This window comes from Bubalus bubalis, chromosome 17 (assembly GCF_019923935.1).
Source record: "Bubalus bubalis isolate 160015118507 breed Murrah chromosome 17, NDDB_SH_1, whole genome shotgun sequence".
NCBI classification, from domain to species: domain Eukaryota; kingdom Metazoa; phylum Chordata; class Mammalia; order Artiodactyla; family Bovidae; genus Bubalus; species Bubalus bubalis.
In genome coordinates, this window is record NC_059173.1 from 52,821,004 (window position 1) to 52,848,602 (window position 27,599).

General features: G+C 38.2%; 1 long non-coding RNA gene across 2 annotated transcripts in view; it reads right to left on the bottom strand.

Moving 5' to 3' along the window:
* Nucleotides 1-5,979, bottom strand: part of LOC123329979 — a 251,054-nt gene extending 245,075 nt beyond the window's left edge. Inside the window, exon 1 of one of the 2 annotated variants that reach the window (XR_006545630.1) lies at nucleotides 5,795-5,979. This is a non-coding gene — a long non-coding RNA (uncharacterized LOC123329979). Of the gene's footprint in view, nucleotides 1-5,550 lie in introns of both variants that reach the window. The other variant, XR_006545631.2, reaches the window with a different exon arrangement.
* Between the last annotated feature and the right edge of the window lie 21,620 nt (nucleotides 5,980-27,599).

Consider the following 27,599-nt stretch of genomic DNA (forward strand, 5'->3'; position numbering starts at 1 on the left):
TTTTGCATCTTTTTCTTGGGGATGGTCTTGATCCCTACCTCCTGTACACTCTTTAATTAAAACGTTTTGGAAAATAAGTTCATTGTATTTTTTCTAAATGTAAAAGCAATAATGTGCTTATTTTAAAATAAATGTTTGGAAAATATAGAAAACTAAGAAAAAATAAAGATATAAAAACTCATTTAATACCACAAATCAGAGGAAAATCACTACATTTTAGCGAGAAACTAGTCTGGGCTTAAGTTGAAAAGTTCTGGAGCTCAAGTGTTGAACTGGAAATGTCTTTCTGTTTCTATACCAAATCCCAAATAGTGGTCACATGTTTCAAATATTCAATGGAAGGAAAGGCCAACATTGCAGAAAGAAGCAGAAAGAAAAATGTTTAGGATAGTCACAGCGAATAGTTACTTCATTTTTTACCAAAAGTAACTAGTTCCATCCCCATTCCACTCACTCATCTTACCTGATTATATCAGAAATGATTCAAAAGGGAGAGAGAGTAAATATACATGGTCTGACAACTATGAGAAAGAGGATGCTCCAGGCTACTGACAGCACCTGACTACTCCATCGCAGCACAGAGAAAGCCCCTATCCATTTTCAGCTGGAAGATAAGGTCTCTGACTTCGAGCAACCCATCTCCTAAAGGCCCACTGAGTGGAATATTCCTACCTCTTCTCAAATAAGTAGTCAGAATGTTGTGAGAGGAAACAATGTTTGAACTCCTTGAGAGTCCAAAACCATAGTACAAGATATGACATGAGTATGGGTAACTAACAGGGAGTAGCGACAAATAATTAACGTGAAATAGTGGACTTCCCATGTGGCTCATCGGTAAAGAATCCATCCGCCAATGCAGGCGATGCGGGTTTGATCCCTGGGTTGGGAATATCCCCTGGAGAAGGGAAAGGCAACCCACTCCAGTATTCTTACCTGGAGAATTCCATGGACAGAGGAGCCTGGCTAGGCTACAGTCCATGGAATAGCAGAAGTGTCGGACATGCCTCAGTGACTTCACCACCACAACAAAGTGGCCAAGTTATTTAGTGTGAGACAGTGGAGGCAATGAGAGCTGAGGGTCACTTGCTGTGAGAGCCAGTGTTATTCCTTCCCTTCCTTTAGTGCCCCTCTTGGGGGGATACTTCCACGTCCCCACTCTGCTGAACCTGAACTTCCTCTGGCCAAACAAATGTGCATGAAGTGCTGTGAGCTAATGAGGTGCAGAGCTTTTAAGAGCCTATGTGTGGTTTGCCATGCCTCTTTACTCATTCCAGATAGCTATGGTTCCATCACCTTAAGTTCTAAGGGAAATAAAAGGAACAGATAACTAATTTTTTAGGCAGGATATAGCATGAGAAAAATAAACATGACAGTTATAAGTTAATAGGATTTATGTGTTGTTTTATGAATAATAACCTATTCTGATGGATATATGCCAAGTACCAAAGATTTCACCTCAAAGATGAGAGAGATAATAGATGACACCAACAAGAAGGAGTAGGGCAAACACAGCTGTGAGAACTGCAAAAGAGATTTGTTTGTTTTTTTTCTTTTTTTTTTTTTAATATAAGAGTGAAAGGGAAATTTCTGGAAGCTGCATAGACTCAATTTTTCCCCCACGTATTTGATTTTGAGTCATGTTGATTTTACTCAATGTAATACTGTGAACATTTCTCATGTTTTGAACATTTGGGGAAAGCAACATTTTTAATGCTTATCTATCTCACTTATTTACTTATTGCACCACTGACATTTATCTCCTATTACATGCCATTTCAATACTATAAAAACATCATTATCTTGATACTCAAATTTTGAATATACAATTTTATAACCTTAGTTGACTATGAATTTTACTTATTTAATATCTTTTTTTGTACTGTCTCTTGTATTAGATTATAGCTCCTTATATGTACATTCTATGTTTATTATTTTCTCTTAATTTCCCTTGATATTTATCCCAGTAAATTACATAGAGCTAATACATATAGTCATTATAACTTGCCAATTAACCAAATAGTGCCATGAACATGCTTTTCTCTGACTCTTATAGAGATAACTAACAGGATGGTGGGATGTTTTCTTAACAATAGTTTATGTATGGGTGATGGAACAGCATAAACTTTCATATTTACTTGTAGGAAGGCTAATTCTGATTTTATTATATTCTTTTGTTATAGATGGTCAGGTTCTCATTAAAGTTCCTTAGAAGACAATTTAAGAAAAATAGCAAAAGCCAATACTTCAATATATCCAAATATCTATTTTGCTTCTTATTCAATAATTAAAAGCTATTAAACACAGTAAGATGTTACAAAATCAAGTTCATGACTGATTCAAATGTGAAACAGATAAGTATGTGAATGAAAGAAAAACTAAAGTCTTTACAATTAATCATCCATAGATGATAAACATTCATGCAGACAATTTAGATAACCCAGAAGGCAGAGAAGGAAAAGAACTAAGCTTCACTCAAATTATCACGTATGCTACACAATTAGATTCTAAATTCACCAAATGTAATGTATTGATAAGCTACAGTAGCATGATAGTTGAGAATGATAGTCAAAATTCTGACTTGAGCAACAAGGTGATACCATTCTCAAAGAGGGGGAAATATAGGTTGAGGGGCTGAGTTGAAGAGCAAAATTCTCAAATAATTATGGACATGTGGGAAAATGTGAGACCAGGGTGTCTAATGTGTATATACACACAATTATCCACTTGTCAGATTGGTGGTAATTTCCTATACTTATAAACCTGGTTAGCACAGTATCTAATCCTATTCATTAGCTATTAATAGTTATGTCCTGTGATTTAAACTTACAAGAGGACAGAAAAGCAGTGGAAAAATAGCAAAGTGTTTTACTAAGGCAGTAAAGTAGAAATAAATGCTTACACAATAATATGCTTTAACTCATTTGGAGTAAGTGTTGGTCATTAAATATAGTCAAAACCGTTACCATGCTGTGAATTACAGGGTCTTAAACATTCCTTTAACTGATACTTGACTTGTTAGAGGATAATGGTGGGTGGAGAGAGGGGTATCACAATAAATAATTGAAGACAAATTCTAGGCCTGTCACCAATGATTTCTTATGTATTATTTTCACTTAAACAGTGAAAGAAATGACAAAGGCATAAATAGAATGAAAGCCAACTTAATGAAGTCTCTCTTTCACAGTTCAGCAATGCTGAATCTAAACCAGTTTTCAGGCAGGGCAATTTTGGCACTAGAATCAGATCTCATGACTGGTTTTCTGGGATCAAAACTGAGATGCACTTCTAGCATTGTCTTTATTAGAATGAGCCAAAATGGTTAATACCTTCATATCATCTAACTTTTTGCATTTTTTCAAATTGATGGTGTCTGCAATATCCTTTTAAATTTACAAGATTTATACTGTAGGTAGAGATGGGCTTCTCTGTTGGCTCAGATGATAAAGAATCTGCCTGCAACGCAGGAGACCCAGGTTCAATCCCTGAGTTGGAAAGATCCCCTAGAGAAGGAAATAACAAACCTTTCCAGTAGTCTTGCCTGGAGAATCCCATGGACAGAAAAGCCTGGCAGGTTACAGTCCATAGGGTTGCAAAGAGAAGGACATGACTGAGCGACCAACACCACCACCAGAGATGTGCTGCAGATTAGTGAATACCAAGTTGCTTCAGAGTTTTTCGAGCAGCAGTAAATCTACATGAAGAAACACTACAGACTTTCAAAAGCTAACGGGTCTCCAGTACAAGTCGGTCTACTTTTAGCTTCTAAGAGTGTCTATCTGAACTGCCACTGATCCAAATTTACATCATCACTACAAAATCAAAGCAAGTCACAGACGTAAAGAACAATCCTATGGACACCAAGCAGGAAAAGGGGGATGGGGGGGTGGGGATGAATTGAGAGATTGGGATTGACACATATATACTATTGATACTGTGTATAAAATAGATAACTAATGAGAACCTACTATATAACACAAGAAACTCTACGCAATGCTTTGTGGTAACCTAAGTGGGAAGGAAATTCAAAAAAGAGAGGATATATGTACATGTATAGCTGAATGACTTTGTTGTACAGTAGAAACTAACATGCCATTGTAAGAAACTATACTCCAAAGAAATTCCTTTTCAAAAAAAGCAAGTCAAAGATTATACTATATTGACTTTCCACATACTTATAACTGTCTAGAAACAAACTTTGCTTCAAGAAAGTCAGTTAGTTCTGGATATTAATACATTCATTAAACCATTTTATTGAGAAGGTATTTAATGTCAGATATCAGGTCAATACTGATATAATCAAAATATTAAGTGTACCTTCCCCATCTCTCTTTGAGACCTAGATATATGACCTGAATTGTGAATTTTAAACATCCATGGCTGAATCATGTGAATGTACGGCAAAACCACAACAATACTGTAATTAGCCTCCAATTGGCAAAACTAATACAATTATGTAAAGTTTAAAGATAAAATAAAATTTTAAAAAAATAAATAAATAAAATAAAATAAAAATAAAATTAAAATAAATAAATAAACTATTGGGAAAATCAAAGCCTTTCTCACAACTGATGTTTCCAGAGCCCTATTTTATCTTGAAGTCATCTGCTTCCACACCCATACATTTGTGAAACTTGGTGCTTCTGACGGAAGGTACACACATGCAGCGGTGGCTCAGTGGTAAAGAATCGCCTGCCAATGCAGTAGCCACAGGAAACACAAATTAATCCCTGGGTTGGGAAGACCCTCTGGAGGAGTAAATGGCAACCCTCTCCAGCAGTACTGCCTGCAAAATCCCATAGACAAAAGAGCCTGGTGGGCTAGATAGTCCAAGGGGTCACAGAGGCAGACACAACTGAAGCAACTGAGCAGGCATTTCCACACATGCATACCTGGCTATTTCTCAAGTTTAATGATGCTGTTAAACAATGTACTCCAGGGGCCGCCCTGGTGGGCCTGTGGCTGAGTCTCCACACTTTCAATCCAGGGGGCCTGGGTTCAATCCCTGGTCAGGGGATCCCAAGTGCAGCAACTAAGAGTTTGCATGCCACAAAGAAAGATACCTCAAACTACAACTAAGACCAGCCAAACAAATAAATATTTTTAAAAATGTACTCGCGAGTATGAAATTAACATGGCAGAATGCACAGCCTTCTCCCAGCTCTCTAGTATTCCCTGTGTCTCTCCACTAAAACTCTCTTCTCTTCCTCCACTCTCCTCCATCTCTCAGGACCTAAAGGGCAGTGTGCTCAGTGTTCAGGCAGATCTTGCTTCAACAGTGTTTGGAAAGAACAGATCCAGGGACACCCCTTGTTTCAGTTTCTGACCACCCTCCAATCTTTTTTCCAGCTGGAAACTTTGGAATCAGCCACTCAGCAGTTCTCTACCACCTTGACCAACCAATTTCTTTCTTTCTTTCTTTCTTTTTTTTTGAGCTTAAAATTCCGTATTACCTATCATCCACGAGCTCTTGGATTCCTCAACTTATTCAATGAGGTGGAGGCTATCATCAGACACGGGGTCAATGCGCATCTGCGTGCCTCCTACACTTACCTTTCTCTGGGCTTCTTTTTCGACCTCCACAATGTGGCTCGGGGCTGCTTGGGCCACTTTTATTTCCCACAAAACAGCACAGGAGCAGCAAGAGGGAGTCAGGCCTCTCTTCAAGCGCAAACCAGTGCTGGAGCTGTTCCCTCCCCTTCCTGAACGTGCTGAAGCCTTCTCAAGTAATTGAGTGGTGTGAAACCCAGCCCACTGTGGAAGTCCCCATGCTCACAGAGAATAACCTGAAACATACCCTTGTGGATCTCACGTCCCAGGTTCTGCCCCTGCAGACCCCTACCTCTGTGACTGCCGGGAGAGCCACACACTAGGGAGCAGGTGAAACTTATCAAGAAGATGGCGACCAGCTAACCAATCTCTGCAGGCTGGCTGGTTCTCAGGCTCGGCTGGGCGAGGATCTCGTGGAAACTCTCACCTGTAAGAAGGACTAGCAGCTTCCAAGGCCCACAAGCATTTGCAGGTGGGGCAGGCCCTTCTGGTGTCAGGGCTTCTATCTGAAGCCCCTCTCTGCAGTCACTAGTTGGATTTTTAACCACCCTGAAGTTCTCTCCCAAGCCTTGGACCAAATGGAAACAATAAAGCTTTTTGCAGCAAAAAATAAATAAAAGACCTAAACAAATTCTTTTTCCAGATGCATGCCTGATATTTCTGTCTTATTTTATTGAAATGTTCTAAATCAAACACAAGCCTCTCTCTAGAGAGTCTGTTAAGTTGTATGTTCCAGTAAAACCTCTAATTGAAAGAGCAAGGTTGTTGAATATAACTCATTGCAATGAGGGAAATGTTCAATATTCATCTTGTCCATAGAATAGCCATATGTGACTACTAAACATCTTAAGTGTAGCTAGGACAAATAAGGACCTGAGGTTTTATTTAATTTTCATTAACTAATGTTTAAATAACCACATGTAGCTAGAGGCTACTATATGGAACAGCACCACTCTAGAGCAAGTAACTTCTGCCAAGCATTCAAGTACTTACTTAATAATCAGGGTTATATTAGCAACCAAGTCAGTCAGTGTATCCTTATAGACCTCATTTTATTCACATTAAATATTTTAAACTCTTAATGGGAAAAAAAAAAAAAACAAGGACTGATTTAATGAATTAGACTCACCTGAATCACAGTTTCAAACTTTGAAAGTGAAAGTGTTAATCACTCAATTCTGTCTGACTCTGTGACCCTGCCAAGTCTCCTCTGTCCATGGAATTCTCTGAGCAAGAATACCAGAATGGGCTGCCATTTCCTTCTCCAGGGGACTTTCCCAACCTAGGGACTGAAGCCAGTCTCCAGCATTGCAGGCAGACTTTTTACCATCTGAGTCTTTTGATTTTTAAATCAATCTTTGAAACAAGCAAAACAAAGAGGTCTAGAAGCCCTCCTTCGGCTTCCCTGGTGTTTTCTCGCCACATCAGAATACCTTCCAGTCCTGATTAACATGAGATCACTAATAATATATGTGCCTACACTACCTACACAGAAGGGATCTATTTTAATTGTAAAATAACTTCATTTTATACCAAATATCATGACATTTCCTGAAAGGTGATGCCCACACATCCATAGATTTCATTCCCCCAAATTCACAGACTCCCATAAGCAATCATGGACAGACCAGGTGCATCTGCTCACAGCCTTGCATAGATAGAAGACTCTCAAACTGCTAAATACCATTAGTGCATTTCCCAGCAGTTCTGTAATTAGGATGTTTATAAGAAGCCTTCTAGGCCACCTTTGTTCTTTCTTGGAGGCATTTTCCAAGTAAAGGAAGAGAATGGATCGAAGACTTGATGCTTAAACCTTCACTTCCTACTCAAGAAACTGTGTTCACTGATGCTCTGCTGAATCTTAACTTATGTGCATCCAACAGTTAGGCAGCTATGGTGAGCCCATTCCAGTACTCTTGCCTGGAAAATCCCATGGATGGATGAGCCTGGTAGGCTGCAGTCCATGGGGTCGCTTAGAGTCAGACACGACTGAGCGACTTCACTTTCACTTTTCACTTTCATGCATTGGAGAAGGAAATGGCAACCCACTCCAGTGTTCTTGCCTGGAGAATCCCAGGGACGGCGGAGCCTGGTGGGCTGCTGTCTATGGGGTCACACAGAGTCGGACATGACTGAAGTGATTTAGCAGCAGCAGCAGCCGCAAGATGTAGTTCTATATTTGGTTCAAGTTCAACAATATTAGGGGAGCACTGAAAATGAACTCTTACTATCAGCTGCAGGTTACCTATAATATGGAAATCTAGAGTTTTAATGTCTAATATAGAAGCCACTAGACACATGTTGAGTCCTTGAATGTGACTAGTTCAAATTGAAATGTACTGTGAGTACAAAATGTACACCAGTTTTTAAAGAATTAGCATTTAAAAAAGGAATGTGACATATTTCATTGATAGTTTTACATTAATTACATGTTTAAGTGAAAATATTCTGGATATGTTTTGTTAAATTATTAAAACTAATTCCATTATTTATTTTTACTTTTTTTAATGTGACTACAAGAACATTTTAAATTACCAATGTGGGCTTGTCATTTGCAATTCACATTGTATTTCTATTGGACACCACTGGCCTAAAATATCCTAATTCAAATATACTTTTTTTGTTGTTAAAGTTCAAAGCCTCTTTTTGATCTCTTCAAATTCCAAGATATTACATTTCCATGGCTCTTCTGCCAAATACTTCCTCTATACACACTATCTCTGTTTTGCTCTATCCCAGCTCAGCCCAAAATTCATAACCTATCAGTTATTGATTTAAATGAAAGGATTTACAAGTACAAAAATGTTATTGACAATTTATAGGCCAGAGTTGTATCTTAAGATCTCCTGCATTCTCTTTGCTTTCTTACTTTTTCTTTTTATTCTTTGTTCATTCTTCCTTTTCCTCTCCTCTCTCCTCAGGATCAAAACAATCTCTCTCTCTTTCTCCCACAAAGCAGTTTAGCAGGCATGGTATTTTGTTTAAGCATGCTTTTGAGGTCTGTCTCTTTACCTGAAGACAGGCAAAATTTCTCCCCAGGATAAAGTCTAGGGAATGCTTTTTCTCCTCATCTTTTTATTCTTGTAATACAAAGATGAAAGCCACTGGGGAGATTTTTAAGTGTGTTCATAATCTAGAGGAGGATACAGAGAAGTAAAACAAAAATGAAAAAGGAATATGAAAAGAGCCACAATCAAACTTTGCACAAGATGCTTTGAGACTATAGGGAACCAACAACACGAATCGTTAATTAAACAGATTGACAAAAGCAATCGCAGCTGCATCATTTTGGCTGCATTCAGCCTCTGCTCTAGCCAAGCAACTATGTGCCATTCATCATTCACTCTATCCCAAATTCTCTACTCTGGAGATTTCCATATTTTAATACAATTCTATAACAAACACCCTCATTTAAATAAAACCCTATGGGAAAAATGTGAACCTATGACTCAAATAAAAGCACAGTCATTTTGATTTTGGTGACAGATGTGGGGTCCCACTTATTCACTCCTCTTTGATATTGTGAAATAGGGTAAACCCTAGAGGTATTTTGAGGAGTACAATGTAAAAACTATTGCTCTGTTGCCTTGGCTCCTGAGATATTCTCTTCAGCAATTTTCTAACAAAACCTTTTTCAGTCAGAATTGAGAGCTTTTCTTCCAAACATCCCTAAAGTCGGCTTCCTGTTGTTCTTCCCACCCTCAATTTCTTCCGATGTGTTTTCATCCAACATGGCCTCAACTCTGCTGTCTAAAGGCTGAAAACATCCAAATCTAGACTTCCAACACAATTTTCATCCAGGTTTAAGGTTCTGATAGAAACATGTCTGCTAGATAACTAGATATCTCCTGTTGGCTTGAAGTTCCACAGGTACCTCCAGATCTACATGCTCCACACCTCACATGTGAGTGGACAATTCGCATAACTTGAACAATTCATCCTCCAGTATATCCCATCCCCATTGATGGCACCTCTGAAAGTCAGCTAAGTTAAACAGCTAGGAGTGTTTCACTTTCTCTTTCACTTATTCCACACCATCTTCATAAATTACTAAGTCCTCCTAAATATTTTTTCAACTTGTCCCTTGTGGTGGACAGAATAATGACCCATCAAAAATGTTTCCAACTTGATCCCTCACACCTTTTCATACATGGTAAAAGGAACTTTGTAAAGGGGATTCAGGTAAGGATTTGTGAGATGAGGATAATAATACAGGATAGTATTATCAGTCAGTCCCAATGTGAGTCATCATATCTCTGACTGTGACCCTCCTGTGTCACCTTTGTTCTTTCTTGGAGGCATTTTCCAAGTAAATAAAGAGAATTGGTCGAAGACTTGATGCTTAAATGTTCACTTCCTACTCAAGAAACTGTGTTCACTGAAGCTCTACTGAATCTTAACTTCTGTGCATCCAACAGTTAGGCAGCTATGGTGAGAATGTATTACTGGTTTAGCATCATCTAAGAGATATGATGACAAAAACAGAAGTCAGAGTGATGCAAGGAAGAGAAAATGAACCAAGGAATGCAGGAAATCTGGAAAAGGCAAAGAAGCAGATTCTCCCCTAAAGCAACCAGAAGGAACACAGTTTTGCTGATATCTTGATTTTAGCCACATAAGACCTATTTCAGACTTCTGACCTCCAGAGATTTGCATTGTTTAAAACCATTTAAATATGTGCATGGGTGCTAAGTTGCTTCAGTCATGTCTGACTCTTTGTGATCCTATGGACTGTAGCTCACTGGCTCCCCTGTCCATGAGATTGTCCAGGCAAGAATACTGGAGTGGGTTGCCATACCCACCTCCAGCGGATATTCCTGACCCAGGAATATCTTGCATCTCTTATGTCCCCTACATTGGTGGGTGGGTTCTTTACCACTAACACCACCTGGGAAGCCCCCATTTAAATATGTAGTAATTTATTAGCACCACTGTATTGCAGCAATAGAAAATCAATACACTCCTTTATCTCAGTCTCAATGTCCACAGCTCTGGTTTAGTTCTTGATGTGTCTTGTCTAGAAAACTGTCAGGACCAATTTACTGATTCTTCTTACATGCTAGACTCTAGTCTCTACCCACTATGGGGCTTTGTGAAACTTCCCCTTGCTTCCCCCAAGGAATCATATAAAGATTGTTCACCAGTGTTGTTTGTCGTCCCATATGACCTTTGCTTACTTCTCCAGCTTTAAACTTTTATACCTCCCACAAACACCGCTTGAGGTCCTGTAGTAGAGAAGAACAAACTTGAGTCCATACTGGATCTGTTCCTTATTCCTAACTCTAACCCTTGTGTTCTGTTGCCTGTGCTTAGTCATGCTGGTCCAGCTCCTTTTGTAAAAGAATGTTACCTAAAGCCTGAAACTACAGAATGGCCCCATTCTCAAGGCTCTCATCTTTAAAGGAATAACACTTTTCCATTCATATAGAGATAAAAAGTTGCAGACAGAGAATAACATAGGAACCCCGTGACCTGACCCATGTAGACAGCTGCAAGAACAAAGGATTCCTGAAATGAGGAGTGTGCAACAACCAGCCACAGTCCCTCCCCTTTTTGTATAAAATAAGCCTGAATTCTAACCTGGGTAAAGATGATTCTTTGGAACACTAACCTGCCACCTTCCCAGTCTATTTGCTTTCCAGATAAAGTCGCTATTCCTTTCCCCAGCAGCTTGTCTTTTGATTTACTGTCCTGTCCCGTGGTGAGAAGCACAAGCTTGGAGCCTGTCATGGTTTCTGTGCACTCTGTACAATTTCTTCCTCCATGGCATTACACACATTGCACCCACTAGCTAGAATGCTTTCCACAGTCTCCACCCTCCCATACCCTCTTTGCCTGGGTAACCTTTAATGCCAGCTTGATTCATCACCCCTCCAGGATCTCATCTCTATTCTCTTTAGGTGGGATTTGGTTTTACTCTTAAAGGCTCCCATAAGCCCCCCATGCATGCCTCTATCCAGCCCTTATAACACTGTCTTAAATTTGTTTATGGGTCTCTTTTTCACTGTTAATTCCTTGAGAAAAACAGTACACAACAGTCAACTATGGCACACAGTAGTTGCCTTTCTATGTTGCATAAATTAAATTATTCCATTAAACTACATAATATTGTACATCTATACAAAGACTAGTTTCTAACAAAGGGATGGAAATAATTTAACAGCAAATTGGAATATTGAGAAACTGTGATAGAAACATATGTCACCAGTGAGAGAAATCTTAATGCATGTTATAAAACATCACAACTCATTCTGTTATTTATAACCTGGAAAATCCACCTAAGATAGGAAATGGTGTATAAAACAACCCAGGGTTGCAATGGTAAATTTCTAGTTTAAAAGTATAAATTACCTTTGCATTGGTATGATGCAGATAAGACTCATATTTGCTCAATGAAGGAAAAAGATTTTATAGGATAAGAAGTAATTTTAAATTGATATTCATATTGGAACTCAAATGAAAGTCTCTGGAATGATCTCCCTTTGCCATATTTATCTTATTATATAGCTGAAAGGTTAACAAGCCCGTCTCAAGGCTTCTTTTTGTTGCTTCATTTAGTATGGAGTTAAATTGTGGAGACTATTTTATGATTCATGCGATATTAGTATTTGAAAATTATACTACCTGGAAACTTCAGATGATTAGGTCAAAAATTTGGCCAGGCAAGCTGAGAAGTGAGGAAGTTTGTTCTATGCTCGTTTTCCTCTGAAACCCAGAAAACAGGAATGAATTCCCTGGATAATGAAGCAGAAGATTGCAGTAATCCACAAATGAAATGGACTTCTCTTGCTAACATGGCAAACTCACCATTTTATTCTTCTTAATGTTTTACTCTGTCTTTTATGGATGACAGATGCATAAATAACTAAAAAATTGGTCGTAATTTATAACATGCATTGATATTTCATTGGTACAAACATTTCTATCACAGCTCCTCAGTATCAGTTTGATTTGCTGTAAAACAACCCCTTACCACTGGACAAGGAAATGGCAACCCACTCCAGTATTCTTGTCTCAGAAATCCCATGGACAGAGGAGCTTGAGGGGCTACACCCTTGGGATCCCAAAGAACTGGACACAATTTATGGACTAAACAAGAACAACAATCATTCTAAAAACTGATTTAAATGGAACACATTCTCATTGCATTATTGCAGTTAATTTTTTCAAAACTATTATCTTTTTAAAATACTACTAAGCAGTTTCTCATTTCATGACCTGTCATCTTGAACAACATGTGCAATGCCTCCTGGTTTTGTTGCTGTTGTGCTGTTGTTATTATTGTTGCTTTCCCCATTCATCTGCATCTCCATTCTCCTTGCCTTCCAAATTTTCCTCCTAAATGCTTTAACTGTCACGGAAAATTGCTGGCTTGTTTGTGCTCTTCATTATCATGTAGTTCTAGGTATTCTATAAATTTTTTACCCAAGAGTACAGATTTATAGACTTTTTAAAGCTATACTTTTCTAATTTCTAATTTTACTATATTATCATCATAGTCTCCAAGATACTGATTCCCTGAGATTTAGGTGCTTTTCATTGAGTTCCAACAGAAGCTAAATTTCTGTGGGTGGTACATGGATGCTCAAAATAATATTTGCTTATTGGTATTAAATACACACATATGTATATACAATTTTATACATCAATATACAATTTATACGTAATTAATTATATAAATATAATTACTATTTTCAAACATTCTATAGCTTCATATCTTATGTGTTTGATATAAACAATTTCTGAGGAAGTGTTAAAAATTTCCAATCAAAATCGGCAGTTCATCCAAATCTCCCTGCCGTCCTATCCACTGCTCGCCCCTACTTCACCCCTACTAATAAAGTTTCTGAAACCAAGAAACTAAAAGGACCATGGAATTGTTAATTAGAAGTAGAATCATTTTTACTAGCTATAGGCTCAGGGTAGGATTGCGGAAGTCAGGTCTATAATTTGAGTTGAGTTGTTTTACTATTTGCAGGATTTTCCAGTGGTAAGAGAACCCGGCAAATTACACTTCCACTCTTAGCATCTTGCCACAGCTGGATAAGGTATCCTCCAGGTGAGTATCAGCATACCCTGTGACCTGTGAGCATCCCAAAGAATCATTAGTACTATCACCAATCCTTCCCATTATCAATCCTTTTACCAGTGGAGGTTTCCTGAACTTTTTCTCAGTAAGCAAATTCAATAATTATGAACAGAGTAAAAATAAAACATTTGGTGGCTGGAGAATATGAATAATTTTTAAATGTTTTTATTTAAAGACATCTGAAATGTTCCAGACACATACTGCGTGATTTTGGATGCTTTGGGCTTGATTCCAGCTTGCCTTCGTTTTTTCCCTAAGAATGAGGACCTCCAAATGTTGTCGTGAGGATAAATGAGTTAGTGTATAGTGCTTAAATAGTGCTAAAGGCAGGTAACATGCATTTGTTAAGCATTAGCTATTTTTATCTTGCTGGTTGCATTTCACTCTTCTTAGTCATTCCAGCTTCTGGATTTATTCATGTTTTACATGAATGCGTCTGTGTATGTGCAGTATGTGTGTGATAGAGAGGAAACATTTCATAGTGAGTGCAGCCTCTGAGAATTCTTCCTCCTCTAAAATATGTACCCATTCAGTTGTGCAGGAACCTGAAAACCAAAACTGGATTCTGCTTGGGGTTAAAATTCATTACCTGACTAAAAGATCTGAGAGTTCATCTGAGTTTTTCTCTTGATTGGAAGATGTGTGTAAACGCAGGCACTGGATACAGAAGGACAGTACGGGAGAAAATAGAAGTAGAATAGAGTCACACAGAGATGGAGATAAGGAATGGAGAGAATGTTTCCCAGCTTCCTGGAGCTCTCTGTTCCAGGCCTGGAGCCCTCTCTGAGGCCAGACCACATTCCTGACAAATGGTTCTTCAAGGTATGGCTATAACCATACATCCCATTTCCTCTTTTGCTTCATTACTTGAACTGGTTTCTGTTACCTGCATCTAAGAAAGTCTAAGTAATATGTCACAACAACCTGGTTAAGGCTGAAACATGCCCATTAAGGCTGAAAATTGTGTTTTTGATGGATCAGAAGATGAAACAGTAATCACTGTTGGACATCTTTTCTTTAATCACATTCCTGAAACCACAAAGGCTAGAATAGCTGTCAACTTGATCAAAATATGGAAAAAACAGAGAATGACATCAATGGAAGTATTCTGAAACTACAACACATCGTGTCATCATGCAAAATAGACAGCCATCTATCTCAGATCTACAGTCTTACTAGGGGCCCTCTGTCCTTTTCCCACTTAATTCCCTTGCCTTGCTCCATTTCCTACCCATCTCAGGCAAGTTTATTCCATGAGGCTACACTTTTCTCCTTTACACTCTCTGCAATGGAAATCCATCAAGTTGGATTTCTGCAATGGAAATCCATCATTTTCAACTGCCAATTTTATTTACCCATTTAATCAAAAACTATTTGTTGGGCAATTAATATTTTCCAGGTACCAGATTATCAGATTGTAGATACAAAATACATGTTTTCTGAACCCATGAAGGTCCATTTCTATACAGAGCACTTCTAAAGTGTTGGGGTGAGAAAAAGAAGTGGTTCTTTCCCATAACTGGTATTTACTCCCATGTAGAAACCACCATTTCAGGGAGACACTTTTGGCCTCATTCTAGAAAAGTAGTGCCCTAATCTTACTGGTGAGTTTGGAAAGAAAAAAAAAGAAAGCTGACTATACGTCTTTTCTCTCTTGGGAGCCATCCTGGCCTCAGAGAGCATTAATTCTGCTGTCCTGCTTCATGTCTTAAGTTTTCCAGGGTCAGAGACCCAAAGCAAGAGATGTGAAATGGTATAAGACTGCCTGCAAGGGAGTGAGGAAATCTTTCTAACCCCAGAGTTCAACGGTAGAAAGCCCACTTGCCCTTAGCTTCTAATATAGAAGAATCATATTCTTCTATATTAGCTGCATCAACAATAAAGGTGGTCTTTTATTCTATCTGCTTTAAAATTTCCACTTACTGCTTAATTGATTTATAATTCAAAGAGGGAAGAGAGGTGTTATGTATAAGCCTTCCCAAGAATATTAACAATGGGCATCTAAATCCTCTCCTCTCACCTGAGTTCTTGACTTATAATCTGTTGATCAGGGGATGTGTCCAGATGGAATTATCACTATCTCAAATTTAGTACTTCACAAATGAAAATATGCTCTAATCTCCAATCAGCTCAAAAAAGGAAATCAGAAGTTTGCCAGCAAACATGTCTGTTCAGTCACATGCTCCCTTATTTGTTTATTTAGCTCGTTCAGGTTGGGCTTCCCTGATGGCTCAGCAGCTAAAGTATCTGCCTGGAATGCAGGAGACACAGGAAATGTAAGTTCAATCCCTGGATCAGGAAGATCCCCTGGAGAAGGAACTGGCAACCACTCCAGTACTTTTGCCTGAAAAATTCCATGGACATAGGAGCCTGGTGGGCTACAGTCCAATGGGTGGCAGAGTTGGACACAACAGCACAGCACAGGCTTGACACCATGGAGTCACCTATGACCCCTGCTCCTCTTAATCCTCCAAAGTAAGTCAGGCACAAAGGTTTGACTTTTTTGCTAAATTTCTTGTCATCTGCCCTTTTATCTCCAATCCCAATCTAGACTTCTTCATGCCTGTTTATTGCAAAAACTCTTCAGCTAGATTTTGCTGAACCCAGATTTGTCTTCATAAACTCTAGCAGAGTTGACAACTTTGCCCAGTTGCCACTTTGACCATATGATTCCCTTCAGAAATGCCTTCAGTAGCTTCCATCCTCAGATCACACTCATTTTCCTGATGTAAAGGTACTGCCATAAGTGACCAGGATACAGTCAACTTCTCTGTATTTACTACCCTCAATTCTATTTGGACTTACATCCTTTATGAACCAAAGGCAGACTATCCTTTTAATATATGCCTTTCATCAAATTGTAAACCACATACACAGATCATCCAAACCAACTTCTACTCTACAATCTCCTTCAAATGTTTAAGGACTAATGCAAAGTCCAACACACATTTTTCAGTTAATCCCATAATGTATTCAATTATGTGTCCCTGTGGTTTATTACAGATTCTTCTTTATCCAAGCTGAATTTGTGTGAGATTCAGCTGAAGAATCATGGTACATTTCCCATACCATAAAGTTCATTGTAAATCATAGAGTAGATATGAAATAAATATTTAATGACTGATTGACTTATAAATATAAGAAAGTAATTGTTTTCAACCTAAGCGATGATTTGATCCAACATTCAGGAACTTAAGAGTGATTTAAGTAGTAATCAGAATTTCTACTCTGATCTTTTTGACTTTCTCTGTTGCTCGAGGCAAACATTTTAGCTATTTTGGACTCATTTTCTTAATCCAAAAATGGAAGTAAGATTTGTCATCTGTCTTATTCATAGAAAGTGTTGAGGAGTATCCTAGTCAAAGCAAAGCACATGGCTAATACAAAGTTTAATAAAAATGATAAATAACATCTATTACGAAATTGAACCATTGTTCAATTTCTTCTGCCCTTTCAGTCCTTTGATTCAATATTCTCTCACTGGAATCTGAGAGCTGTGATTTGAGAAAGTGCTTTACTAATAATCATGGACTTTCCACATTAACCTTTTCTTATCATTAGCCACACCTGGATGATATCAAATTATTCTTTTAAGGAAATCAATATATCACTATAAATACGGAGAAACATCTGGTAATGGGACTTCAGATTAGGGAGATTTGGGTATGGAAAAACTGCATCAGAGCAAAATGGCAAAATGGATGGTTCCTGACTTCAGTCCCCCCTCATAGAAAGAGTGACTAGCACTACACACAGACAAGATGCCTTTGTGAAGATCCCAGAACATGGGGATGAAGTGAAGCACACACCTGGACCACAAAAACCAAGGAAAAACACATTAAAAGGGTCAGGGAACTTGCTTCCTTTTGGCCAAATCTCTCCTACCCCAGGCCAGTATGCTGCCACACCCAGGAGGTTCCCCTTCCCCACCAACTTGACCTATAATTTCTCCAGGGCAAAAAGGAGGGCCCAAGGCAGATACCCAGCTTCTCCAGCATGCAGAAAGCTTCCCAGGAAACCCTCTAAGGTATTGCCTCATGGAATTTACCTGGGGAACAGCTAGATTGGGGTGGAGGAGCTTATAGATCTTGACAGACAACTTTCTGCTGGTAGTGATGCCTGATCTTAGATTCCAGCCAGCAGCTCTGTCCATCTGTAGACCCAAGTCGGTGGCCCTGTCTGGCCAGACAGCTTAGTAGGAAGTTTCGCTCGGTTTTGGTCCACAGCCAGTAGGCTGTCCCAGTGGCAGAGCCCATTCTGTACACTTGCCTAGACGGTGAAGCAAGTCTGCAGCTCCACTCAGCTGCTAGACATAGCCTCCAGCCCTGCCTGACCAGCAAGCCCAGCCAGAGACCTTGAGCAGCTGTGATGCTCACCCTGGAAACCAGCTGAGGCAGAGAGCCAAGCTGGCTGCCCCACCCAACCACAGAACATAACTTCCAGTCCCATGGCATGGCCTGGGAGCCCAAAGCATGACCCTAGGCATTCTCGTGTTGAGCCCACACTGCTACCTAAAGGCTGAACACAGCCATCTTCCTCTTCTAGGCAGAGCCCAGCCGGCCACCCTTCCCAGCCATGGTATGCAGACTGAGGCTCCATGTGCCCAGGAAACTTGGACAACAACCCTTACAGATCACAGACTCCAGCACCACCCAACTGCAAGGTACAGCTGGAGGGTCTGCTCCGCCAGGGATCCCAGCCAGAGACAGACTAAGAGTGAATTTCAGCCAGCAGACTCCATGATTACAGACAGCAGCCAGGATTGAACACAGAGTCCAACCAGGGGCACCATCCAGCTCAGGGGACACGGCCTGATGGACACAGATTCAAGTACTGTGAACAAAATACAAGCAAATGAAATTCAACATTAAAAGGATTGTACACAATGACCAAGTGGGATTTATTTCAAGGATTGTCAAGATGGTACAAATCAATGCAAATCAATAAATAGGATTCATCACATTAATAGAATGAAAGATTAAAATCATATGATTTTCTTGATAGATAACGAAAAGGCATTTGATAAAGCAGAATACCCTTTAATGATAAAAACTCTCGATAGATTGGATACAGAAGGAATATACCTCAACATACACATGCACAGCAAACCAAACAGCTAACACCATATTTAATGGTGAAAAGCTGAACACTTTTGCTCTAAATTAAGGAACAAGAGTGCCTACTCACCACTCCTATTCAACATAGTACTAAAAGTCCTAGCCACATCAGTTAGGCAAGAAAGAGAAATAAAAGGAGTCCAAATCAGAAAGGAAGAGGTAAAATTGTCTTCATTTGTCGATGACATGATTATATATTTACCAAGAAACTCGTAGACAAATACTTTCTGATCTCACTAATATGTAGAATTTTAAAAGTCAAATTCATAGAAAGCAGATTTATGGCTACCAGGGACTGAAGGGTGGCAGTAATGGGGAGATGGCCAAAAGCTACACATTTTCTGTTATAAAATGAACACAATCTACACATGTAATATACAACATGGTGACTGTATTAACAATACTGTACTGTACACTTGAAATTTGCTAAGAGAATAGATTCTAAATGTTGTTAACACAGGAAAAAGCGGTTACTGTGTGAGGCGAAGGATGTGTTAACTAACCTTACGTGGTAATCATTTCATAATATGTATCAAATCATCACATTGTACTAAACTTACACAATAATATTTGTCAATTGTATCTCAACAAAGCTGGGGGGGAAAATAGTATCAGAGAACTCCCTATATTCCATGGATCTGTTCTTTAAATAATCTCAAATAGTTTTTGTCACTTTATTTCCCAATTGCACAAATAAAATTCTTGTTCTCTTGTTGGAAGAGTCACTTTTCATCAATTGTGGATTATGAAGAGTGGAAGAAAAATACTAAACATTCTTCTCCATATTTCTACAGAACCAGAAAATTTTCAAATATTTATGGTATTGACATTTTTAAAATTAACCCATTGGAGTCAAATGAATGATACTTTTACCTGTGAGACAATGACTCTGTTATAGTAGGTCATTCAAGGTAGACTTTTGTTTAATATTTTCATTTGGACAAAAAATAAATTTAGAAGTTAAGAAGAGATGTATATTTATAGCACCAGAAGACTACCTCTCAAAAAAAAATTACAAACCTTCCTAGAGATGATAGTTGATGAGGTTCAACATTGTAGATCAGATGTGATCTAACTTGAAAAAAAGAGGGGAAAACATGCTAAGGAGAGCCAACAATAAAATTCCTGGAAAAAGAGATTTATTTCTTCTGTTGATTACACATTCCTGTAGTTACTTTCTCTTTCAATATTATATGTTGAGCCTGTTGTACTTTGCAAATACTTCTGGCAGTGTGAACTAATTAGATAAGATATAAGAATAACAAGAAAGTGGTAAAAAACAATTCATCATTTACTACTGAAATAATTATATTTAGAAACTTTGCAAAAGAGTGAAATTTGAAATTTTGATAAGGTTCAATGTTCATGTCACATGCGAATTTCATTTGTCTCTACCATCTCCATCATCCTGGGTAAAGACCACAATTTTGAACATTGCCTAAGTCCTCTGCAGCTGTTCTTCTTCTTTGGAAAGTACATTATGATTTTGTGTTGTGCTCTAGGAACACTGATCTTGCATCTATTTCCTTTAACAAATGTTGCTTTTTTTGGCTCAGGGCCTTTATCACACAGACTGCTTTGCCTATAACCCTTCTCATCCCACTTCCACTTTACCTGGTTAATGAGCACCCATCCTTCGATATGAATTCACATCGTACCATTAGGAAAGCCTTCCCCAACCTCCTAGACCAGATCATATCGGAGTATACTGCATTCTAGCACCTGAGATTTACCCTAATTCTTAACAAGAAATATGAGTGATTAAGGGAAAAATATCTATGTCCTCAACTTTTTGAATCATAGGCAATACTAACTCTTAAGCACTGTATCTCTAGCATCATTATACTGCTTGGCATAGGGCAGGTGCTTGAATTTTTGTCAAATCAGTAAATGAATCATTAAACTTTGATTTTAATGCCTTGAGTAACAAATTTGAAAGGAAAATGACAATGCAGGAGTGAGAAATAAACATAAGTTTAAGATAGAATCCAGAACATTTGGCAAAACTAATACAATTATGTAAAGTTTAAAAATAAAATAAAATTAAAAAAAAAAACAAGAATCCAGAACATGAAAGAAAATGTTATGGTGTATTGAGATTTTAGGAAATGGAGTACATAATGATAATAATGACATATTATATATTTACAATGTTAATTACTATGAGAAAAGTAAGATTAGTCTCTTATTTTTAACAAAAATTAGAATGAGAGGAAAATAACTGGCTTGCTCATACATTTCTTAGGGTTATACTCATTTATACTTACCAATTTACTTTATTATAGCTAGAGGGTATTTCAATTTTTATAGTAATTTAACCTGAATTAACACCTTTGAAATTCTCTTTCATGTCTTTCAGAGATTAATAAATCTTCAAAGCTAAACATTTAAAAGGTATTGAATCCTAATTATATTTTTATTTCTAAATTCTTTCAAACATCAAACATTTTAAGATCATAGTTTTGAGTTAATGTCTGCTGGGGACCAGGTGTTCTTAAACTTAAGACCATAAAAACAATAAAGTGGCTATGAGGACCCAACCTTCAAAGTCAGATTTCTAGAAAGTCTGAAAATGTAATTCCAGGGCATGTGGAGGCAAAAGCAACAATTCAGTTATTTAGGACCTGCCTACCCATCCCAGGATCAGTTCAGTTCAGTTCAGTGACTCAGTTGTGCCCAACTCTTTGCGACCCCATGAATCACAGCACGCCAGGCCTCCCTGTCCATCACCAACTCCCGGAGTCCACCCAAACCCATGTCCACTGAGTCGGTAACACCATCCAACCATCTCATCCTCTGTCATCCCCTTTTTTTCCTGCCTTCAATCTTTCCCAACATCAGGGTCTTTTCCAATGAGTCAGCTCTTCACATCAGGTGGCCAAAGTATTGGAGTTTCAGCTTCAACATCAGTCCCTCCAATGAACACCCAGGACTGATCTCCTTTAGGATGGACTGGTTGGATCTCCTTGCAGTCCAAGGGACTCTCAAGTCTTCTCCAACACCCACAGTTCAAAAGCATCAATTCTTTAGTGCTCAGCTTTCTTTATAGTCCAACTCTCACATCCATACATGACCACTGAAAAAACCATAACTTGACTAGACGGACCTTTGTTGACAAAGTAATGTCTCTGCTTTTTAATTTGCTGTCTAGGTTGGTCATACATCAGCTCAAATTTTTATGAATTAGCAACAACCTAAAATTCACAGTAGAAAATTATTAGATGTAGTTCATCTGCAAAGTCACTGTGAACCTAAACCAGGAGGTTTAAGAGCCTAATTATGTATTACCTAATTTTTTAACACATTTTCAATAAATACATTTCTAGTCATATCCATTATGATAAGTATATAAAATAAGTATAAATACATATCACATGGTTTTTATTTCTCTCAAGTGTTTAAATTTAACAGGTGTAAAAGTTATTAATAGTTTCCTTTCTTATTGTTCTCCTAAAATATATTAGGAAAAAGTGCTACTTAATCTCTTGTGTCTACTTCAAAGAGAAGCTGAATCATCAAAGATATAAATTTTCTGTCTATTTCAGACCATTATTTGTTTTCATGCTACTGTTATGAAAAAGATACCTTATCAAGACTGCTGCTGCTGCTGCTGCTGCTGCTGCTAAGTCACTTCAGTCATGTCTGATTCTGTGCGACCCCATAGACGGCAGCCCACCAGGCTCCCCCGTCCCTGGGATTCTCCAGGCAAGAACACTGGAGTGGGTTGCCATTTCCTTCTCCAATGCATGAAAGTGAAAAGTGAAAGTGAAGTCGCTCAGTCATGTCCGACTTCCTGCGACCCCATAGACTGCAGCCTACCAGGCTCCTCCATCCATGGGATTTTCCAGGCAAGAGTATTGGAGTGGGGTGCCATTGCCTTCTCCCTTATCAAGACTATAGGAACCCAAATATCTTTCATGGGATGAATTCATAGTAGGTCATTTGCCATTTTTTCTATTCAAGACCCACTTAGCAACATGAACTAGCAATGCAGGAGGGTGTAGAAAGAAAGAAGAGGGGAAAAGAAAGACTGAAACTCTCCACTTTTCTTATGTTCTGAAGGTAAGACATTTCATAGAACTCCACAGAATTGAAGAGATAGCTTAAAGGTAATACAAACTGCTTCCAAAAGAAAAAAAAAAAAAAAAAAAAACCTTACCATGAAACCTAATGAATAACCATTACTGTTCATTTATTGAATGTATGAATCTAAAACACTGAAGACTTCCCTGGTGGTACAGTGGTAAAAAAAAAAAAAAAAAAAAAACCAGGTGCCAATACAGGGGACATGTGTTCAACCCCTGGTACAGGAAAACTGCACATGCCAAGAAGCAACTAAGCCAGTGCATCACAAGTACTGAGCCCGTGCTCTGGAATCCACAAGGCACAACTGCTGAAGCCTGCATGCCCTAGAGCCCGTGTGCTGCAGCAAAGAGAAGCCACTGCAGTGAGAAGCCTGCACACTGCAAGTAACAGTATCCCCCTCACTGCAACTAGAGAGGAGCCCCCTTTGCCACAACTAGAGAAAGCCTGCACGCAGCAATGAAGACCCAGCACAGACATGAATAAATAAATAAAAATCAAATAAAACACTGAGTACCTATTATACTTCAGTTGATAAAAGATAACTAGATGTTGCAAATCCAGGCAGAGAAAGGAATTAGGCAAAATCAATTTCAACACTGTACTATGAGTTCCGCTAAAGAAGTATGCTGCAGAAGATGAACATGGTCGGCAGTCAGATCCTGATCCAACTTGGAAGAAGTTTCTGGAATTAGTGACTTTTATACTCAAACTTGGAGAAGGTAATGGCAACCCATTCCAGTACTCTTGCCTGGTAAATCCCATGGATGGAGGAGCCTGGAAGGCTGCAGTCCATGGGCTCGCTAAGAGTCAGACACGACTGAGCGACTTCACTTTCACTTTTCACTTTCATGCATTGGAGAAGGAAATGGCAACCCACTCCAGTGTTCTTGCCTGGAGAATCCCAGGGACGGCGGAGCCTGGTGGGCTGCCGTCTATGGGGTCGCACAGAGTCGGACACAACTGAAGTGACTTAGCAGCAGCAGCAGCAGCAGCATACTCAAACTTGAATGTTGGGTAGAAGTATGCTATGTTGGGTGTAGAAGACATCAATGGGGGAGGATAATATAATTCCTGTGGGTTATCTGCAGAATCCCTACATTGTTTCAACTATGTCAGATGAAATAATGGCATCTTTTTCTTTGTTAGACTACTAAAAAGGCATTTAATATTGTGGCAGAGAATATAGAGGTGGCCATTTGTAGCTGGAGAAAGAAATGTGGCAAATTATGGAAAATACTGCATGCTATACAGAAGTATGGGTTTTACCCACCCAGGAAAAAAAAATTAATAAATGTGAAACTATCAAGGATTTTTACCATCACTGTGTTTTAGAAAGAACATCCTGTGGAAAACATGTGAGGCTGAATTAGAGATAGACAGGAGATAAGACTTTTGTTAAGACACAAGAAATAAGAGGACCGAACTAGGACAGGCAAAAATGGAAGAGAGAAGTTGCTAGATATTTCAGGGCAAAGGACAGATGAATGTAGGCCATGAGGAAGAATGTCTACAGTGTTGCTGAATTCACCACCACTTTCAGGGTTTAGTATAGGAAATTGTTTTGAAGTGAGACACTCCAACAAATTTACATAATTAGTGACAAATCCAATCATTAAAACCAAAACCTTCAATTTAATGGAATGTACACTAAAAAATGTATGCTAAATAAAAACACAGCATAAATTTTATTAGGTAAACTATCAAATGTTTATTTAATTTCCATGTAAAGTATTTTCTACTAAAAATATGTACAAAAATATGTATGCAAAGTTTGAACCAGAAGCATGACAGGTATACATGTACATAAATACAACTGAAATAAATGCAATGCAACACTGCATCATATTGCACCAAAATTTATTCCACAAGAAAACACATGCATCAAGAGTTCCACCAGATGAATGCACACTTATTTCATAGTATCTTACCACTTACACAAATAGCCCATAAACACCATCTGGTAGTGTGATTGCTGTACCAGAACTCTCCCCAGAGGGCAATCATTAAGCTGTAGAAAAATCCATTTTATTTCACATATCACATGCTGGTATAGGTATCAGTGCCAGAGAATCCTAGGAAGCACTGTACACTCCACAAATGAAAGTCCCTTTGCGTCATTTGTATTTTCATAAATATCTTCTATTGTCTTGGAATACAGATGCAGAAAAGGAATTTTGCGCCTTAAGAATTTATCAATGGATACTGTGTAAAATGTGTATAAAATACACACAATCCCATTTGCCAAAGTTCACAATCACAATGCTAAGAGGCAGAAACACTGCCGCAGATGAGGACCAGTGAGGAAGGTGAGGCTCTCTCCCTCCGCAGGACTTCTCGTTCTTCTACTTGAGAGCATCAGGCCAACCCCACCTCCCTCCCTCTTACAATCAGAGAAACATTCCAAGGTCTTGGGGAATGCATTCCAGACCCAAGTTAATGGATTAGGCTGGCTGGCTGGTCTATTCATTACAATCTAAGCCAGATCAAAGACACAGCTGCCGACACAGCCCTCCAGGGTAACCGAACTCTTTTCCCACTGGGCTAAATTGATTCCCTTGGTGCAAATTACTGGTTCTTGCCAGAAACTATGAAAGGCATTTGAATACATTCACATATAGTACCTAATAATATGTTAATGAACATACCAATACATATGGATATTTTCTGTCCCTTGATAGTTGAAAAAGAAATTATTGTTACCAGGTCAAATCTGAACACAAAACTCACTAAACCCATTTTTTATAGGGTCGATACAGTTATACACAAAAGACAACATGAAAGATTCAAAATGAAATGAATTCTGAGTCAATAAGTAAAAACCATCTCTACCAGTGCATTGCTACCATCTAATATACCCTATGAAAACTAAAAACCAAGCACAACAAAGCCCAGCATCAAAACTTTGATGGCAAACTAGGAAAAATTAAGTTCTCAAAGCCTCCAGTACAAGAAGTCCTTTGTTTTTCCTCTTTGTGACTTGTACTTATTATAAAACTGCAGGTAATCAACATGTAGCATCAGTGAAACAATTCTACACCAAGTTTGTCCATCCTAAGAGAAGACACTGCATTACATGGTAATAAGCAATGTTTTTTGTTTTGTTTTTAATGCATCCAATGCTTATGTTTGCAAAGTTCCCAAATACTGAGAGGTACCACTGAAAATTCATTACTATAGTGCTATAATCCATCTACAAAAAGATAAAAATTGGGGGCATATGCCTGTGTTCACAATAAGCAAGAGTAGAGTGATATGCCATTCTTAGAACATGGATACTGTCAAAAGATGAACCCTGTTTTCAAGATATAAGCATCAATAGTTTAGTTCTAGATTTATAACAGTAGTAATAACATTCACAAGGGAAAACCATTAGATAAAACATTTCTCCAAAAAGAGGATCGAAATAATCCCAGACTTTAAAAAACAAAAAAGAAATAATTCTAGACCACTTAAAATCTTTGAAGGGTTCTTGTGGTTTGTGTGAAAGCCATAGTTATATATATATAACTGCTTCCAGAGCAATTAAAAAGTGCTGTGTGGTAGTGTTTGAAGTAATTGACATATACAGTAGTTTAATGTAGATAATTTCTATTCTATTATAATCATACATTCATTTGAAACAATCTGTGTTTTATTTTTCCAAAGTATTTTTACTTTATAGTCCATTAGTCAGTGAATGAAGATTTGGAATGAAGGAGAAATGTAAGGGAAAAAATAATTCAGAAATCCTTTAAAATAAGACAGTTCAAACTCAAACCAGGGAACCGTACTGCATCGCCTTCTAGCGCACTATGAATGTGTTTCCAAGTGTGCACAGAAGAATGCTAATCAGTAGAAATAAGCTGAGTCTAACTTCACAATCCTCATTTAAGTCAGGCCTCTCAAACCCAACCAGCTACACAGCTGTAACATCCAAAGGCCTAAACTGTTTTCCCACAAGATTCTGTGCAAAATACCCTGTTGCACAAAGTACTCAAATACAGTCACTACTGCAAATGAGATAAATAACTGTGCGTTGGTCTTTTTTTGTCTCTCTCTCTAGCTTTCAACATGCCCTTCAGAGGCTTCAACAAGAGGTAACAAGAGTTCTTGTTAGGACTCAGGAAGCAAATCTTCTAACCAAGAAAATTAATTCACTTGAAAGTCATACTTTCAAAAATAAAATCAGTAGTGTATCTGTTGAGGGAAAAACGTATGCTCACTTTCAAACCAGTGCATCCATCTGTATGGGCTCCCAGACATCTAATGTTCCACAGTTTCTCTTTCTTGAGAGATCGTTATCTATAAAACTGTTAAGGCAGTTATTGATACTATAAATGTACCCTTGGTCCAAGTAGCCAAAACACACACAGGTAACAGATAACTATTTGGAGACTGTAACCATCCTCCACCAATATTTTAAAGCCAATGGTAACAAAGAGAAGGTGGCGGGGACTCCTAAGTACCCACAACTAACTGAAGTGGTAGCTTCATGCTAAGAATATCAAGTAATTGTGTAAAAGTAAATTAAAGGCTCACTCTTATTTTGAAAATAACTTGTCAAAAAAATGAAAAATAAAAAGAATCACTGATTAACTAAAAGGAACAGAGAAATGCTTCAAAAATATCACTTATCCTGATGAGGTGACAATATCTCACAACATATGGAAAATTGATGAACTTTCTGTGAGACCATGATGAACACCTTTGTCAATTTGTATCAGATCTAAAAATAGATCAAGCATTTATTTTTAGATGCCAACTAATTTCTAAATGCAACA